The following is a 6,952-nucleotide window of genomic DNA, read 5'->3' on the forward strand; positions in this document are numbered from 1 at the left end:
GAACACGTCCTCCATGCCGAAGGGTAGCTTCGGCGGTGCTGCAGATCAAAGGGTGGAAGTCTCGGCCTGACCCCATCACATACTGATGAGCCTCCTCCAAGGCTTTCCTTTTCCCCAGCACGTCCGCGACCCGACCCTCATCATCATCCCTGGGTCGTTTTCCAGCACTCTTCTCAGCTTTCTTGGCCCGAGACTCCCTCAGCCGCTTCTGCATCTCGGCCTCATTAATGTCTACGGCCACCTTCGTGCTCCCCCTTATGATGCCAGCCACTGTATAAACAAACAACACAACTACATTAGTCACAACCACAAAAGGCCCAGCACACAACTCATAAATGTGACCCAGGTACTTACTTCCTTGAAGGAGTCCGGACTCAAACAAATTCTTCTGCGTGACTAGGTTCCCGCACTCACACTCAGTCTCCGACAGCTGCGCCCTCACCCACTCAACCTCGTCTTCCTGCTTCTTGGAGATAGGCCCCCACTTCACTGAACCTGCACCAAAGGTCAGATACTACTTAGCCATTTATACTGGCACAGACAAAATACAGAACCAAAAATAGGAGCCAAGACAACACAATCAAGCATTAGACAATCTTAAGGGATGGGGCCAAGGACCTATAGACTGGAAGTGGGTAGGAATGTGCTGGACAACGCTCTTCCCTGGAGGACTCTCCCAGTCTCCGTAGGCCATGCACCACCTGTTCCTCCAGGACTTTTGCGTTGTGGGCTTGTGTCCAATAAAATAACCCCTCTCCTTCGCCTTTCGGCAATTGGCCTATACCCAGCCAAAATTCCCCTGCTGCTTCGAAATGGAGTACAGGTACATGAATTGCTCAAACGTTGGCTCCCCTAACCCAGCCAACCACCAGGCAATATACACCCCATGAAGAAGAATCCAAAAGTTGGGATTATATTGCCCCGGTGCATACCCCAACTTGGCCAACATCATCTGAACCCACGGATGAAACAGTAGTCTGAAGCCGTGCCGATACATATCTGTAAAAATCATCACGGAGCCGTCCGAAGGATATCTGACTATATCGGCCTCAGTGGGTAACCTCAAGCCCACATAGGCTGGCACACAAAAATCTGTTCGTAGCTGGGCCAATTTCGCTTCTGTAAGTGTATTCCGCCGCGGCAACGGGACATCAACCCGGATGTCTAATCCCTCTGATACCGAAGCCACGGCTATACCCACAGACCCTGATGGTGATGCCTGGTTGCTCGAACCCACTTCTTGCGTTTGAGGCAAGGCTAGAACCCGATTTGCTATAGCCTCTAACTCTATATAATTTCTCTGCATCTCCCTATATGCAGCCGACCCAGAGTCTCCCGATGGCTCAGCCCTCTCACCCCCAGGCCCTATCATCCTACTTTCTATGGTTCCTTCTACCATACCCTCTGTCTCTGAACTCTCCTCTTCAGAACAAATATATTGGCTGGGCTCTTCACTCTCAGTGTTATCCCCACCAAAGGCAGGAGGGTCAAGACTTTCCCTATCAGAACTTTCAGACATCTACAAATATGGAAAAACAAGAAAAGGAACTAAATGCACATGCAGAGAGGATCGAACCACAACAACAAAAATTTGCCAAATCTTCATGCCAGGCAAGAATTCTACATGTTCATACATATGTTCAACATGTTCATCATATTCATGCTCATGTTCAATGTGTTCTTCCTAACCTTCAACATGTTCATGCAAAACAAGACATTTCAATTCAAAAGATTCTAGCGAAATAAGGTCTAACCTTGTTCGTAGCACCACGAATGGATCGCCGGAAATCACCTCAGCCACAAGCACCACCACAAACTAATCGCCGGAAATCGCCTCTCCTCTTCTTCAATTTCTCACAAATTTTCTCAACTCAACTCAAGTGTGGTGCCTTCACCACCCCAAGTTCCTTTTTATAGCCACCTAAGGGTACCACGCCTCGATTCACGAGCAAACCCTAGCACCCTTTCATCTTTTCCCTCTCAAAACCCTTGTACCTACACAATTTGAAATTCAATTTTCAAAATACACAATCAACCAAAAACAAAAAATTTGAGGGAAATAGGGGCCTTGCCGAACGGCAAGGCCCGTGCAAAAACAAAATGGAGGCCCTCAAAATTCCAAGTGTGCTAGCGTACTTCATAAGCCCAATCCTATTACAAGGCTAGGTCCCAAATTTGACCAATTCTAAGGCCCAACTCTGACCAAAGCTAGGGCCCAAAATTTTTTTTCTCAAGACACCCAAGCCAATTTCACAAACATATATTATAAATGGACTTGCCGAACGGCAAGACCCGGGAAGGAACAAAATGAGTACTCACATGCCTTATGGACGGTCTTGCTCGAGAGGCTAAGTGAGCACAAACCCCAGCTCCTTTTCGGCCCAAACCACTCCACACCCAGCTATTTTTGGGCCCAGCCTCACGGACACTGCAGCTGCACACACAGGTGGGATCAGCCCACTTGCCGAAGACAACAAACATGGGCACATACAAGGCCCAAGCAAAATTTGCTGAAAGCCCTCGAAAAATACTCACCGTGATCATCCCAACCTTTGCTCGACACTAACTGCCGAAGGAGACCAGGCTCTTGCGCACGAGACCTAGCCCTTTCGGACACCACGGAGCTTCGGAAATCCTTGGCAGCACCTCGACATCCCCCTCGGCCAGCACCTGCCGATCGGCAGAGCAACTAATCCAGCTGCCAGCAGCTGTCACGAACTGCCGAAGCTGCTACACCGTGCCTAGCTCTCGGCCACTTTCCACACTCACCGACGCAAACTTCCTGCCGAGAGAGAACACAGCTGCCGAAGCTTCGATCACAGCCAACCGTGGCCAAGACTTGCCGAACGGCAAGGGCTAGCCACTCGAATTTTCGGAACACAATCAAATCTTCACCGAAGCCGAAACACTACCATTCGACAACTACCCAAACACCCTTGCCGAACGGCAAGGGTCCAGCCACAACCAATATGCTCGCAGCACAGCAACACTTCCTCGGCCCGCACCTGCCGATCGGCACTGCACAACCCAAGTCGCCTGCCCAGTCTTGCTGCCCAACACCGTGCCGCCAAGGACTTGCCAAATGGCAAGATCAAATCTCCACGTTTTGTTTACTCTAATGCTCCCAAAGCCAAACCCTACCGAAGTTGCCAAATGATACTTGCCGAACGGCATAGTGCACCCCTAATTTTTATACCCCATCCTCCCAAAACCCTAGCCCTTTTACTTGCCGAAGCCCACCTCGGGCCCAACCCTAGCCTCTTACCGAAGACCCAATCCAAATGGCCTAGCTCCCAAGCTATAAAAAAAAAAAAAAAAAAATTTTGCTAGACCCTTGCCGAACGGCAAGGGCCATGGAGGCTTTGTGGGGAAGTCCAAAATTTCCAAATGGCCCGGCCATTCACAAAAAAAAAAAAAAAAAAAAAAAAAAGGAGCTAGACCCTTGCCGAACGGCAAGGGCCATGGACACATTGTGGGAAGTCCAAATTTTCCACAAGACTCGGCTCCCTCGAAGGTCCGGCTCCCCTACGGACCCAGCTCCCATATTATCTGCAACATGCCCAGGTACCAAGATACCCAGCTACCATGTGTTGACGCAACTCCTAGCTTGCCAACTTGGGGGACTAGGGAGTGCCCTGCGGCTCCCAATGAAGCTGGAATGCTCGGTTACAATTACGAAAACTCACAAGTTCCCAACCCAGAAGTTACTTCTCGACCGCGAACTTAGGGGACTACTGTTTACACCATAATGAACCGAGCAGACCCAGCACCAAAGTGACTAGCACCAAGGCAGCCACGCCTTCTCCTGTGCCGAAGGAAGACACACTTCCGAGGTGCCAGACACCTACCGAAGCTCCCAGCTGCCAAACCTAACCTCCAGGACACGTGTCGCCACCACAACGGCTTGCACAAAGTCCCATATTGGAACTTTGTGCAAAACTCCTACTTCCACCTCCCTATAAATAGGGAACAGTACCCAGGTACAAATGACAACTATTCTCCCACTTTTACAGTTACTCTGCCAGAATTACTACTTGTAACTGACTTAGGCATCGGAGAGCCTTCGGCCGGCACCACACCGGTGTCCGAAGCTTAACGATGGCTTCTCCCACTTTGTCTTCTGCAGGTTTCCCATCAACCTATATTTCACCAAGGGCCTCAGCTCTCTTCCCTGCTGAAGACCCCGCATACCTAATCACTGAGTTGGACTCAATATTGGCCGGGCCATTTTGAGCATCAACAGGTATTGTTGAATCTGTTCAATTTTTTTGACTCAAGTTTTGGCAGATCTTTTGTGTCCATTCGAATCCTCAATCTCTAATGTGAACTCTCATACTTTTTCCAATCAAATTGGACACTCCTAGCCTTTTATGTGGCCAACCCTATCTCACGCTACAGATAAGTGTTGTTGAATCTGTTTAGTTTTCTTGATTCATGTTTTGGCAGATATTTTGTGTCCATTCGAATCCTCAATCTCTAATGTGAAGTCTCATACTTTTTCCACTCAAATTGGAAACTCCTAGCCTTTGATGTGGCCAACCCTATCTCACGCTACAGACAAGTGTTGTTGAATCTGTTTAGTTTTCTTGATTCATGTTTTGCCAGATATTTTGAGTCCATTCGAATCCTCAATCTCTAATGTGAAGTCTCATACTTTTTCCACTCAAATTGGAAACTCCTAGCCTTTGATGTGGCCAACCCTAGCTCACGGTACAGACGGATATTGTTGAATCTGTTCAAATTTTTTACTCATGTTTTGGCAGATCTTTTGTGTCCATTCGAATCCTCAATCTCGAATGTGAACTCTCATACTTTTTCCAATCAAATTGGACACTCCTAGCCTTTTATGTGGCCAACCCTATCTCACGCTACAGACAAGTGTTGTTGAATCTGTTTAGTTTTCTTGATTCATGTTTTGGCAGATATTTGGTGTCCATTCGAATCCTCAATCTCTAATGTGAAGTCTCATACTTTTTCCACTCAAATTGGAAACTCCTAGCCTTTGATGTGGCCAACCCTATCTCACGCTACAGACAAGTGTTGTTGAATCTGTTTAGTTTTCTTGATTCATGTTTTGACAGATATTTTGTGTCCATTCGAATCCTCAATCTCTAATGTGAAGTCTCATACTTTTTCCACTCAAATTGGAAACTCCTAGCCTTTGATGTGGCCAACCCTAGCTCACGGTACAGACGGATATTGTTGAATCTGTTCAATTTTTTTTACTCATGTTTTGGCAGATCTTTTGTGTTCATTTCAATCCACAATCTCTAATGTGAACTCTCATAGTTTTTCCAATCAAATTGGACACTTCTCGCCTTTTATTTAGCCAACCCTAGCTCACGGTATGGACGGGTATTGTTGAATCAGTTCAATTTTTTTGATTCGTGTTTTGGCAGATAGTTTGTGTCCATTCGAATCCTCAATCTCTAAGGTGAACTCTCATAATTTTTCCAATGAAATTGGATACTCCTAGCCTTTTATTTAGCCAACCCTAGCTCACGGTACAGCCGGGTATTGTTGAATATGTTCAATTTCTTTGACTTATGTTTTGGCAGATATTTTGTATCCATTCGAATCCTCAATCTCTAACGTGAAGTCTGATACTTTTTTCAATCAAACTGGACACTCCTAGCCTTTAATGTTGCCAACCCTAGCTTACGCTACAGACGGGTATGGTTGAATCAGTTTAGTTTTCCTGACTCATGTTTTGGCAGATACTTTGTGTCCATTCGAATCCTCAATCTCTAATGTGAAGTCTCATACTTTTTCCACTCAAATTGGAAACTCCTAGCCTTTGGTGTGGCCAACCCTAGCTCACGGTACAGACGGATATTGTTGAATCTGTTCAATTTTTTTGACTCATGTTTTGGCAGATCTTTTGTGTTCATTTGAATCCTCAATCTCTAATGTGAACTCTCATAGTTTTTTCAATCAAATTGGACACTCCTAGCCTTTTATGTAGCCAACCCTAGCTCACGGTACAGATGGGTATTGTTGAATCTGTTCAATTTTTTTAACTCATGTTTTTGCAGATCTTTTGTGTCCATTCGAATCCTCAATCTCTAATGTGAACTCTCATACTTTTTCCAATCAAATTGGACACTCCTAGCCTTTGATGTGGCCAACCCTAGCTCACGGTACAGACGGATATTGTTGAATCTGTTCAATTTTTTTTACTCATGTTTTGGCAGATCTTTTGTGTTCATTTCAATCCACAATCTCTAATGTGAACTCTCATAGTTTTTCCAATCAAATTGGACACTTCTCGCCTTTTATTTAGCCAACCCTAGCTCACGGTATGGACGGGTATTGTTGAATCAGTTCAATTTTTTTGATTCATGTTTTGGCAGATATTTTGTGTCCATTCGAATCCTCAATCTCTAATGTGAAGTCTCATACTTTTTCCACTCAAATTGGAAACTCCTAGCCTTTGATGTGGCCAACCCTAGCTCACGGTACAGACGGGTATTGTTGAATATGTTCAATTTTTTTGACTCATGTTTTGGCAGATCTTTTGTGTCCATATGAATCCTCAATCTCTAATGTGAACTCTCATACTTTTTCCAATCAAATTGGACACTCCTAGCCTTTTATGTAGCCAACTCTAGCTCACGGTACAGACGGTTATTGTTGAGTCTGTTCAATTTTTTTTACTCATGTTTTGGCAGATCTTTTGTGTCCATATGAATCCTCAATCTCTAATGTGAACTCTCATACTTTTTCCAATCAAATTGGACACTCCTAGCCTTTTATGTAGCCAACCCTAGCTCACGGTACAGATGGGTATTGTTGAATCTGTTCAATTTTTTTGACTCATGTTTTGGCAGATCTTTTGTGTCCATTCGAATCCTCAATCTCTAATGTGAACTCTCATACTTTTTCCAATCAAATTGGACACTCCTAGCCTTTTATGTGGCCAACCATAGCTCACGCCACAGACAAGTGTTGT

This window comes from Prunus persica, unplaced genomic scaffold, assembly GCF_000346465.2.
Source record: "Prunus persica cultivar Lovell unplaced genomic scaffold, Prunus_persica_NCBIv2 scaffold_40, whole genome shotgun sequence".
NCBI classification, from domain to species: Eukaryota; Viridiplantae; Streptophyta; class Magnoliopsida; order Rosales; family Rosaceae; genus Prunus; species Prunus persica.